The sequence below is a fragment of the Quercus robur genome, chromosome 11 (genome assembly GCF_932294415.1).
Source record: "Quercus robur chromosome 11, dhQueRobu3.1, whole genome shotgun sequence".
In the NCBI taxonomy this organism is placed as follows: domain Eukaryota; kingdom Viridiplantae; phylum Streptophyta; class Magnoliopsida; order Fagales; family Fagaceae; genus Quercus; species Quercus robur.
This window is the reverse complement of record NC_065544.1, coordinates 36,062,577-36,076,306: the sequence shown is the minus strand read 5'-3', so window position 1 is coordinate 36,076,306 and position 13,730 is coordinate 36,062,577. Positions and strand designations below refer to the sequence as shown.

General features: G+C 34.6%; 1 pseudogene; it reads right to left on the bottom strand.

Moving 5' to 3' along the window:
• Window positions 1–5,868: 5,868 nt before the first annotated feature.
• LOC126704982 (uncharacterized) lies at window positions 5,869–12,038 on the bottom strand (annotated as a pseudogene).
• Window positions 12,039–13,730: the final 1,692 nt, after the last annotated feature.

Below are 13,730 nucleotides of genomic sequence, written 5' to 3'. Positions count from 1 at the left end.
TCAGAGAGCTTCCAGAGAGAATTTTGAGAGAGAAGCCCTAGAGAAAAACAAGATTGATTCATCCACAATCTTCACATAGAGACTCTTCAAATTCCTCTACTCTCTTTCTCTCCATTGTCAAATTCTTGAGAGGTACATTACCAAAACCTTTTCACACCATACCCATATCTGTGAGAAGGTCATTTAGTGTTTGGGAAGCAATGAAGAAAGGACCAATTTCATATTGGTTGATGCTATGGTCAAGTAGCGAAATCCGGTAAGCTAAAGAAGAAATAGGTTCGGCGTAACCTCGTTGGAGTAGGAGCTTGGAGGGCTTAGGTACATTGGGTAGATTAGGCTTTGAGGATCTTTTGCTGTTCATGTATCCCAACTATATTCTTTAGTGGATTGTTTACCGCTTGGAGGGCGGTGGAGAGGTTTTACGCCGAGGGCTTTGGTTTCCTCTTTGATAACACATTGAGTGTTGTCCTTGTGTTTGCATCTCTCTTCCCTTAATCTTTTCCATTTAATTTCTGCTGTGGATGTGATTTTATTTGGTTTAGATTTTTTATCAATTCTGTTTTAAGATTATATTCATATTCCACACATTATTTGTTTGACATTAAACTTGAATTGGTAATTTGTAAATTGGGGGTCTAAACGTTCATAATGTTTTATACACTAATTGAACTTTCAAAAGTAAATGTTCATAATAATAAAGAAAATGTCTATGAAAAAATAATTTTGCAAGATGTTGAACATGATGATAACATTGACTTAGATGGAGTTGATTAGCCAAGATGATGAAAAGATATTATTATTTTGATTCATATATCATATATTACTTCTGAATTTAATCAATTTGAATGTGCATGTTATAAACATAAGTCAATTTGATTTATTTAGTTAGCTTTGTTAAATTTTATTACATAAGTAATGTTTAAATTGGTCATTAGTTGAATATATTTTGAATTTATAATGAATATACATTTTATAAATGTATATCTATAATTATTTTATAATTTTATTAGGTGTTTGTGTATCTTACGATACACGATTCAATACGATACATGATACAGAAAAATAAAAAATCGATTCACGATTCGATAACTATGGCTGCCACTAACTTTAATTTTGTTCCTTTAAGTTATGGCTAGTGCATTTTCTATAGATAATTTCTCTTCAATGAACAAGTTCACATTTTGATAGTTCTCTGTCTGACTCTGGTTTGCTGAAAGATGTTCCAGATGAAGTTGGTGGCAGATTCCATTGTTTGTCTAGTGTACTTGGCACCCAACTGGTTTCTAAATCGTGCACCACCTGGGGTTGTTTGTGATTGATTTATGACAGTGTATTCGACTGCCATGGGCACCATGGAGAACTATTAGGACTAGAAGAGAGGTGAGCCATATTTTATGTTATTTTCTTGCTTAGACTTTGCATTGAATTTACTGTGTTGTAGATCCAGTGTTTATATAGGATTGGCCTTTGTCAGGCTGTGTAGCAGTTAAAGAAACTTTTCCCTCTCAGATCAGTATTTGTCAGGTAATTAGCTAAGAGAAGTGATATGTCTACAATATTTTCAGAATAAGTTATAAATGACAAATTATTATTGGTTCTAATTTAGATCCACAAGTTAAATTACCTTTTTGCTCACCTATAAAAGCTAATAACAGCCTGCAACTTAGGATTTATTATGAAAGTGCTGTAAAAATATTTTGAATATAGCATTGTTCAATCAACTAATAAGAAACTTCTACAACAGCCAATTTTCTAGTACAGTATTAGTGGTAATTACTTGGCTGTACATAGATCTTATTACTTTTCAATGACTTAGAAACTTTGCAAAAGCTTGCATATTGCAATGACTTATTTTTCTTTTTTTCCCCTAAATTACATTTTACACCTTGGATCTTTTTTACGTTTCATTTAATTTTCAAAATTTTCAAAATATTTTTTTAGAGCTCAAAACCTTCTAAAACGTGTTGGTGTGGGTGTGTTTCAAACACTTTATTGAGATAGGCTCCTCTCCAGTTTAAATATTTCTTGTTGTCTCCTGTTTTTATACGGATGACTAATAATTAGCAAATAAAAGATCCAAAGGTTAAAAAAAACTCACATCTCTTTCTTCCTCCAACATCTCTTTCCACAACAATTTTAGATTTTCTCTTCATTTGTACTATCTCTCTCATCTCATTCTTCTCTTCATTCTCTCTCTCTCTCTCTCTCATCAAAACTATTGCTTAAGCCTTTTTCTCAATTCCCTTTGTCTTTACAAAATTACACCCTATCTCTTCAGAATTGTTATTACTATTTGCTTGTTTTTTTTTTTTTTTTTTTTTTTTTTTTTTTTGTGGATGGACTGCGTTTTAAGGGATTTTGGTTTTGATGGAGATGAGAGTGTGTGTGGTTTAGGCAAGTCTTAATCATGACGGGTCTTCAAGGATTTTGATGCTGCTTTGATTCTCATGACGGAAAATATTTGATTTTGGGTGGTCATCATGTTAATGGCAGTTGATGGGTTTTATCAAAGTTCGGGTTTTGCAACTTTTTAATCCATATAGATGACGCCTAAAATCGTCAGTTAGTGACACAGTCCTCACGTACTCGAGACAACACCTGTGCAACACGAAAACAGAAGACCTTAAGAGAGTACTAGTGTAGTACCGACCAAATACCCTCCGTAGGTCAAGTTAGAGAAATTTACAACTCTAAACTGCCAGAGTGGGGAGAAATTATGTGTACCTTGGTTTGTGAGGTTTTTGGGGGGGGTTTTTATAGTAGGTAGGGTTGACATTTGTTCCTTGGCATAGAGGGTTTTTCCTTGTGGGGAAGATCTTCATTAATGCGCACATCTTGCGGAATCCTTTCCTTGTAGGAATCCCCTCGATTAGGGTTAGTCGTGGAGCACAAGATGTTTCCTTATATATTCATGCGTGGGGGCCAAGTAAGGCCATGTCAAATCTGTCAAAGGTTCACTTATCTCCTTCATCTTCCTTCCGTCAACTTCTTATTCCGCTTATGCATTCTGGTTGCCTCATTTAAGCGACATTGATCTCGAGGCGCACCCATTGGCTTTGAGGTGGAACCATCGGCTTTATGGTGTCGTTTACGGGTGCACAAGCAAGGTCGTCTGGTTCATTAGGTCCGTCAACTTTGCTTCAAATTTATCAAACTTTTAGAGTTACCATCATCACATATGTATTGTCTTGGGGTACAACCCCTCTTTTGCAAAAGAAATCACTTGAGCACACAAGAAAATGAATTGAAGAAAACCAACCAAACATAGAACAATCCCTAATGAAAAGATTTGAAGGAAAGCATTTTCTTGATTTTTTTTGCTCAAGATCAATTTTTTTTTTTGTTTTCCCCATTCTTCTTTGAAAAGCCATGGTCTTGGTACCTTTGTTGATCGAGTGGTTGTGATGATGTTGGAGTGAGGAGAAAAAAAAGAAAAAAGAAAAAAAGAAGGAGACAAATGGAGAGAAAATAAATTTTTTAAAAAAAATTTGTGGAAAGGAAGGCTGGAGGAAGAAAGAGGCGTGGGTTTTTTAAGCCCTTGTATCTTTTATTTGCCAAGTATCATTCATTCGTACAAAAACAGGAGACAATAGGAGTTTTTATTTTTTATTTTTATTTTTATTTTTTTATGTAATCGACAATAGGAGATATTCAAACTAGAGAGAGGAGCCTATCCTCACTTTATCTATTGATGTGAGTACCACATTGGTTTGGAGTGAACTTTTCATATTTTTTGTTTTCCCCATTCTTCTTTGAAAAGCCATGGTCTTGATACCTTTGTTGATCAAGTGGTTGTGATGATGTTGGAGTGAGGGGGGAAAAAAAGGAGACAAATGGAGAGAAAATAAATTAAAAAAAAAAAAATTGTTGAAAGGAATGCTGGAGGAAGAAAGAGACGTGGGTTTTTTAAGCCCTTGGATCTTTTATTTGCCAAGTATCATTCATTCGTACAGAAACAGGAGATAGTAGGAGAGATTTATTTATTTATTTATTTATTTTTGTAATCGACAATAGGAGATATTAAAACTAGAGAGTGGAGCCTATCCTCACTTTATCTATTGATGTGAGTACCACATTGGTTTGGACTTTGGAGTGAACTTTTCATATAAGTCATTGTTCACCTTTAATAACATTCAAAGATATTGGTCCTAGTGCTAACTTGGGCTTTATCCATATCATACTTGTGCAATGCCCTGCTCCATTAGTTTTAGGGTCATGTTAACGAGTGTCATAGGGCATTGGTTAGCAATCCAATTAAAGAAAGTTTTTATGAGAAAAGAAAAAAAAATAATTAATGTTTTGATAGCTTTTTTCATTTCCCATAGAAGTGATGTCAAAACTTTCTTAAAATGAATTCTTAACCAATGCCCCAACGACACTCGTTAACATTTCCCTTAGTTTTATGTTAGGTTTTTATTTTCTCTCTTTTGATCAGCCCCTGAAGCATTTATTAATGGAGATGCATAGGCTTTTCTAGCTAAAGTAGAGAGACCACTAAAAGTCAATGCACAAGACTTTCCTTCAAGAAATAAAAAGTACTAGTAAAAATCATTAGTGACAGCGATAAAATTGCGTGAAATTTGATAACCATTAGTGACAGCGATAAAATTGCGTGAAATTTGATAACTGGTAGGGAAACGGTGCTGGGATGAAAATGAAATATGTCATTTAGACCAACTGTCAAGTGAGCTTCAAACAATGTTAGAAAATTTTGCATTAAATGCAATATATCAAAATATCAAAAATTTAAACCATAGTTAACTTTTTTAAAAATTTCCTTCGCATTCCATACAAAGGTAACGTAAAAGCATTTAAAATTTGAAATTTCGGCGTCAATAAATTTGGCATTTCAAGTCAACACTAAATTCCAACACATCATAGAAAATCTAACTAATTAAGTGACACATATACACTAAATTAGATTAGTCAAGAACCAGATTGTATGTAATTCGTCATTTTAACTATCGAATTCGAATTCTCTAAAAAAAAAAAAAAAAAAAAACTATCGAATTCGAATCTCACAAATACTTTGTTTCAATCTCACCACGAAAACTTTCATACGCAAAGGACAGGTCGGTTCCACTTTTATAACTTTATATATGGTATACTATATGCAATAAAATTTTGATGCTGTATAATTAAACTATACAATTAGTTGTATACAGAATAGCTACTGTTCAGATTGATAACACTATCGAGTTGAAAAAATCAATCATGAAAGAGATGGAGATATTTCCCTCACAGTTACTACACAAAAAAAACCCACCTATTGCTAACATATGTTTTTATATTGTCTTAAGAAGCTGCCGGCATAGTTTCAAATTTCAAACCGATAAAGCCAAAAACAATCAACAAATAAGAAATAAATTTTTTTTTTTTTTTTTTTTTAATTTGTAGTTCATGAAGGCAAAATAAGTAATAATCCAAGCACATTTATTTATCTCATATAGTATGTGTAATTTCATGGTAAAAGAGTTTGTATCTCTAGTATTACTCTTATTTATGAATAGTGTAACAATCATAAACTATTTTACAACATTTTTACAAACGGTTGATGTGGCAAAAATTTTATTGATTTTCATCTAGACCCACTATAAATATCATTTTTCATTTATCAATAATCACTCACCACGTTAGCAGTTTGTAAAAATTTTTGTAAAAGAGTTTGTATCTTCAGTATTACTCTTATTTATAAATAATATTACAGTCACAAACTATTTTACAACATTTTTACAAATTGTTGATGTGGCAAAATTTTTATTGATTTTCATCTAAACCCACTATAAATATCATTTTTCATTTATAAATAATCACTTACCACATCAGCAATTTGTAAAAAAATTTGTAAAAGAGTTTGTATCTCTAGTATTATTCTTTATTCATATAAATTAGCTCTAAATCAACAGACTTCCCGAGCAGTTCAACAAAAAAATTAACACTATAACCAGTCCTCAATTTCTTATTCAATTCAGCCACAAACCCATATCTAAGACTATTGCAATAGTCCAAAAATAGAGCAGTAACATCATAACCTTGATCTCATCTATCACCTTGCCCAGGCTTCACCCAGTGACTAGGCACAAACCCTATCTTCAACCTCACATAATCAACAATTCCTTCAATCAATCCACCTGGAACACTTTGTCCATTACCACCCCATTGCCATATGTGTGTGCTTTCATGGTATAACACTCCTGAGATTTCGGTTCTCATGTCGCTAGAATCGCCATTGATGTACCTTGCATTAACATGGATCTGGCTGTTGATAGCATATGCAACTCCATTTATATCATCGATGAACAAGATCACTTTGGGCACAAACTTTCTATCTACATTAGTGTTTACATGGAAGAGACTCCATATGAAATATGTGGCAAAAATTAATGTCTGCTTACTATATTCAGACCCAATCTGATTGTTGAAACAAACTCCACCAGGAGTGTTCCAAGCGGTGTTGTTGACAACATATTCAACTGCAAAGTTTGTGTTAACGTGTAATAGGTTGTGGACTTTAGGCTCACCTTATTTACCTATACTACACACATACTTGTACTATACACTCTACCTCTTATATAAAGGCACTCTTGTTTATTTTATTACGTGTGAAATATAATACTATTCATTTAGTATTTCTAAAATGGTATCAGAGCCACTGTTGTAACTTTCTTGTGTGTTGCAGTCATGTCTTTGTCGGTATTTTCCGCTACCTCAACTTCTTCTATTAGTAAGCCTTTTTAGTACCCTCTCCCGATTGCTTCGCCGTTGTCAGAGGTCCTCAGGGTTGAATCTTTGCTGCCAAAAACTCCTTCTCCGCCACAAAGACCACTGCCTTCGTCGGATCTATCACTTCTGACCTCCAATTACGACACAAGACATATCATCATGTAGAACGTCAACCGATCTACTCAAAACCATCGGAAACTTCCACATTGAATCTATCACATGCCCTCACGCGCCACTCAAAGGTTCAGTGAGTTGACTCCACGCGCCTCACGCGTCGCTGAGTTACCTATTAACGTCATCTCTAACATCATCACTGCTATGTGAACATCCACGTAAGCCCTAGCTGATGTCATCTTCCACGTCATTGCTTACATCATCAGGCTGCATCATTGCCATGTCAACACACAGTCATATGCTTACGTTAGCATCAGTCAACTGCTTACGTCATCTTACTAACGTCATCACCGTTGACTTCATTGACCTTGTAAGATTGAATTTATTCAATTATGTATTGACTTTATTCCGGGCCAAATTTGCTTGTAATTCAGCAATTAGAAATCTTGTATTTAGGTGAGAATAATGTAAGGGTTGTGTGTGAGAGAGTGTGAAGATTTAATCAAATGTGTGCATTAAAAGGCTTCTTGTGACTGGAACTCGCGACTAACTTACGAGTGGTGACTCGCCAGAAGTGTCACATGTGTGGAGCATGCAGAAAGTTGAAGGGTTAGGATAGCTAGATCACTACAGAACAAAAAGTACAGACTGGCCATTCTGTTATTTGGTGACTAGAACTTGCGACTTGTCCTAGTCGCGAGTGACTTGCTAAAGCACCTTGTTTTGCAAAAAAATAACTTTTCACATTCCTTCACATTCCCCACTCTAAATACCTTTATACCCACGAAATGTAGAAAGCTTCCAGAAAGAATTTTGAGAGATAAACCCTAAACCCTAGAGAACTACAAGATTCATTCATCCACAATCTTGTACATTTGATTCTCCAAATTCCTCTACTCTCACCCTCTCCATTATCATACCCTTGAGAGGATCTTAAGCCAAATTCTTACATTACCATATTTAGAGTAGTGAGAAGGTTATTGATGTTTGGGAAGCAGTTCAAGAGAAAACCAATTCATTTTGGTTGATGTAATGGGCTAATTGCTGGATTCGGTAAGCTAGAGAAGACAAGGTTAGGCATAACCTTATTGGAGCTAGAAGCTTGGAGGGCTTAGATGCATTGAGTAAATTAGGCTTAGAGGGTCTATTGTTATCCCAACTAATTTTCTAGTGGATCATTTTACCACTTGGAGGGCGGTGGAGAGGTTTTTCGCCGAATTCTTTGATTTCCTCTTCGATAACATGTGCCGGTGTTATCTTGCATTTGCTTTTCTCTATCCCTTACTCTTTGCTTTTAATTACTACTGTGTTGTGATTAGATTATGGCTTAGAGTAGTTTATATGTTTGGGTATAGCTTATATTTTTCATTCAATACATATATTGTTTGAGTATAATCTTGTGTTGGTTATTTTGTAATTGGGGCTCTAAACATTCACTAGTGTTTTACACACTAGGTGAGCTTTTAGACTTATCATTGATCGTTGACTTTTTTGCCAGGTTTGACTTTTTGCAATTTAGGTGCTCATTTCCTAGTTTTTTGCGTAGATTTCATTTTTGCATATTTTTCTACTAAATGAAGAGCAAGGACATGTCTTCTTCTTATTGCAACATTCTTCGCCAACAATCCAACAATCGTTTTTGCAAATTTTGCAAACATCTTGGCCATAATATTGAGACTTATTATCATTGCAACAAATCAGTTGTTTCCATTTCTGCTGCTATTGTTGCTAGCACTAAGAGTATCCAATCAATGGCTTCTATCTCCACACAGTTTTAGTCTTCTAGATCCATTATCATTATTTCCATTGTTAAACTTCAAAACATCATTGCTAATACCATTTGTATGGTTGGTAATGCATTTTATTTGTCTTTTCTCTCAATTTTATCTAGTATGTCTCCTTCCTCTTGGCTTATTGATTCTACTTGTTACAAACGCACGACACCTCACTTATCCTTATTTTCTCAACTTGCACCACACCCTCTTAATATTTGCACAACTTATGTTTCCACAATGTTTGATCATAATATAGGTTCTATCTCGACCTCCAACCTCTCGGTTCCTGGGATCTTTAATGTTCCTAACCTTTTGTTACAATTTATTTTTTGTGAGACAATTAGTTGAATTGAGTTATCGCATTACCTTTGATTATTTTGGGTGTATTGTGCAGGATTTGAGGACAGGACAAGAGCTTGGGACCGGTCCTAGAGTTGGACGTATGTTTCCCGTGGACAACCTTTGTCTTCCACCTGTTGCTTCTATTTTTGTTGCTGCTTCAGTTTCTTCTATTCCTTCCCTTACACTTTGGCATGCCTGACCTGGTCACACATCTTCCTCTCGGGTACATCACTTGGCTTTTAGAGGTTTGTTAAGTTCGGTGTTCACAGAAAATTTTGATTGTGTTTCATGTCAATTAAGAAAACAATCTTTTTTGTATTTCAATACTAGTGAATCAATGTCCACTGATATCTTTGACCTAATTCATTCTGATGTTTGAGGGCCTTCGTCTTTCTCTAGTATTGGTGGATCTCGATATTTTGTTGTCATTGTTAATGATTATTCCCTCTATAGCTAGATTTTTCATATGAAACATCGTTCTAAATTATTGGAAGTATATTTTAATCTTGCAAAAATGGTTGAAATTCAATTTTCCAAACGTATCAAAAAATTTTGATCTAATAATGCTCTCGAATACACTCAATATGCTTTCCAAGTTATTTCGCATTCCTATGGCACTGTTCATCAACTAACTTGTCCAGGTACCTTTCAACAAAATAGTAGAGCCAAACGAAAACTTTGTCATATTCTTGACACTGTTCGTGCTCTCCTTCTCTCTGCTAAAGATCCAGCTCCTTTTTGGGGCGAGGCTGCTATTCATGCCATTCATGCTATTAACTGCATTCTCAATCCTATCATCCAAAATTAAACTTCATATGAGCGCCTTTTTGGGTTACCTCCAGACTATCACCACATTTGTTCCTTCAGTATCGCCTGTTTCGTTCTTCTTCAGTCACATGAGCATAACAAACTTAAGTCTCGGTCCAGACTTTTTTGTTTTCTTGGCTATGGTGAAACTCAAAAGGGGTATCAGTGTTATGATCCTATCTCTCATCGTCTTTGTATCTTCTGCAATGTTTTCTTTTGGGAACAATGCTCCTTTGTCGAGCTCTCTCACTTCCGTACCTCCCCTATCTTAGATCTTTTTTCAAATGAGTCACATATTCCTTCTATAGTTACTCTTGATTCTCCTATAGACTTCTTTGTCCAACCACTAGATATTTTTGTTGCCTCTCCTAGATTACCTTTAATGAACAGTTCAAAAATGAGCCATCCAACCTTGAGCTTGGGTCCCCAGCTCCTTCTACGCCTAAAGATCTTGCATAAGACATTCCACCTCGTTACTCAACTCGGGTAAGATCTATTCCTGCACATTTACTTAATTATCATCGTTATACTGCCTTTGCTACACTGCACGAGCCTGACACCTATCGTGAGGCCTCAACTGACCCTTTATGGCAGATTGCAAAGAAAGAGGAACTTAATGCATTATCTAAAAACCATACTTGGGATTTAGTGACTCTACCCCCTGGGAAATCTGTGGTTAGTTGTGAGTGGATCTATGAGATCAAGACTCACTCTTATGGGTCTATTGAGCGATATAAAGCTCGTCTTGTTACAAAAAGTTTTACACAAGAGTATAGGATTGATTATGAAGACACCTTTGCTTCAGTTGCTTGAATCTCATCTATTCATGCCCTCTTAGCTACTGTCGCTGCTAGTAAATGAGACCTCTTTTAGATGGATGTCAAAAATGTCTTCCTTAATTGGAATTTAAGTGAAGAAGTTTATATGCAACCTTCTTCTGGTCTCTTTATTGAACCGAACAAGGTTTGTCATCTCCATCGTCCACTTTATGGGCTTAAACAAGCTCCACGAGCTTGGTTTGCCAAGTTCAGCTCTACCATCTCTCACTTAGGTTACATTGCCAGTTATTATGATTCTATCTTATTTCTTTGTCGCACTAACAAAGGCACCATTTTGCTTCTCCTATATGTGGATGATATGATCATAACTGGTTATGATTTCAGTGGCATTCAAGAACTCAAGGACTTTCTTAGTCAACAGTTTGAGATGAAAGATCTTGGACATCTCAAGTAGTTCTTAGGTCTTGAAATCACTCATTCCATAGATGGTCTTTTTATTACTCAGGCCAAGTATGCTTCTGAACTTTTGTCTCAAGCTGAACTCACTGATGGCAAGACTGTTGACACTCTAGTTAAACTTAATGCATATCTGACTCCCTTGGGGAGGAAATCATTGTCTAATCCCCCTTCTTACAGATGAGTGATTGGCAACCTAGTTTATCTCTTTGTCACTCATCCAGACATTTCATTTGTTGTTCACCAAGTGAGCCAGTATCTGTCTACTCAATGATCGACTCAATATGCTACTGTTTTGTGCATTCTTCGATACCTGAAGAGCACTCTCTTCCATGGCCTTTTTTACTTTGCTCAATTTCCTCTTGTTCTCTGTGCATTCTCTAATGCTGACTCAGAAGTCCACCACTGGTTATTGCTTTTTTCTTGATTCTTCTATGATTTCTTAGCGAAACAAGAAACAAACCCTTGTGGCCCACTCCAATATAGAAGCAAAATATCATTCCCTTGTTGATACCATATCTGAGCTCCTTTGATTACGATGGCTTCTTAAGGACTTAAGTATGTCTATATCCTCCGCTACTTCTCTTTATTGTGACAACCAGAGTGCTGTTCATATTACTCATAATGATGTCTTCCATGTACGGACTAAACACATCGAGATCGATTGTCATTTTATCTGTTATCATCTTGTCCATGGTGCTCTCAAGCTGTTTTCAGTCTCCTCTAAAAATCAACTTGCAAATATCTTCACCAAGTCATATCCTAAAGGACGTTTTCATGCTTTGGTTGACAACCTCAAATTAGTCTCATATCCACCTTGAATTTGAGGGGGGCCGTTAATGTGTAATAGGTTGTGAGCTTTAGGCCCACCTTCTTTATTTGCACTATACACTCTAACTCTTATATAAAGGCACTCTTGTATATTTTATTATGTGTGAAATACAATATTATTCATTTAGCATTTCTAACAATTTGCATAGATGCCTTGAATGACTATGAGTAGGGTTACTAGGAAAGAGAGGCAAAGCATTTGGTGAGCCATGGTTCTTTTGTAATTTTATTTCCTTTATTAATTGGTTTTGCACAAGAAATGAGGTTGTGCTCTATGATTTATTAGGGATCAGAATTGTCAGCAATTTGTAGGGTGATCCTCTCACAACTTGCAAACTATGACTGGTGAATAGGGTACTCAGTTGTGACAGAGGCTAGACACGGCGTGGTTTTTATATTTTGTGCATTACAAGTTACAAAATTGACTTTTTCCAACTTATCCACACACACACACACAAAAAGAGTTTGATTTGGACCAAGCCTATCTACTAGAAATCCTAAATTTGTTGTTGCCTAAACCTCGTAATACTTATCTCTACTCTAGATATGGTCCTCAACCTTATCATTTTGAAAGAACCCAACTAGAGTCTAAAAAGCTATAACAATGATTACACACTATATGCGATTTGTGAAATCGTGCTTTCAAAACATAATTTCACAAATTCTATGCATGGCTATGTCTAACCAATTTTGTGCAACAATAATTAACCAATTTTGCCAATTTTGAAAAACATTTTTTATTTAATGGAAAATACTAAATATACTACGTAATCTTTAGTGACTACCATAACAATAAATATAATTATTAGATTATAAAACAATGATAAGTGAATCATATTTGAATTATTTTTTTGTTAATTGGTGAGAAGTTTGTGAAAGTAATCTAATAAAATTTTTAGTGTTCCTTACATTACTCTTTGAGCTATGCCTAAACCTTAAACTATGCATTGTTCCTAAAATTTATATTCTTACTAACATCATGTTGAAATTAAAGAAAAATCTAAAAAGTATTATAAATTGAGTGAGCCTAGAGATACTAAATTTTTTTTTTATAAATTATTTAGAAACTAAAGCATGGTCTCGTACTATTTTTTTTTTTTTTTTGGGAGAAAATTTAACCAATGCCCTGTTGGTTTATGAGCTATTTTTAGAAACATTTTATTGAAAGAATGATAAAACAATAAGTGTTGTTGGTAGCTTTTTATATTCCCATAAAAATGGTGTCAAAACTTTCATATTATGGTTTATTAATAATTACCCTAAGGACATCTGTTAACATGACCCTTTTTTTTTTAAACATCCATTTATTTGGTGTTGCATGAAACCTAACAATCAAATTTATTATAATATTTGTTTGTTTACAACTGATGTAACAATAATTATGATTAGCTGACTTAAACAACATAACAAGTAGCTGCTGGTTGAATGAAACCCACTAATCACATTCATTTGATATGAGTTTCCTTACGTCTGATGTAACAATAAATATGCTTAGTTGACTTGAATAATAATTAGCCAAAAAGTGGGGATTTTATTAAGTTGTAAAACTTTGACGTGACATATTGATTTTGGAGGGTGTAAATAGGAAGATTTACACCTTATCTTTATTGAATTTAAACTCAACAATTTGTCATTTTCAACAAAATAATAATAATAATTTGAATGAGAAATACTAAATATACTACATAATCTTTAGTGACTATCGTGACAATAAATATAACTAGTCGCTAACCCGTGCGATGCATGGGAAAGCTAGTGTATAAAGATGTAAGCTATTCTTTTTCTCTTCCTCTTTGCTTGTACATTAGGATTCCACTTTTATAGATTCCTATCCTTGATATGAAATATTAATCTTGATATGAAACATTAATTTACATAATAAAAAATAGAAATCAAACATAAG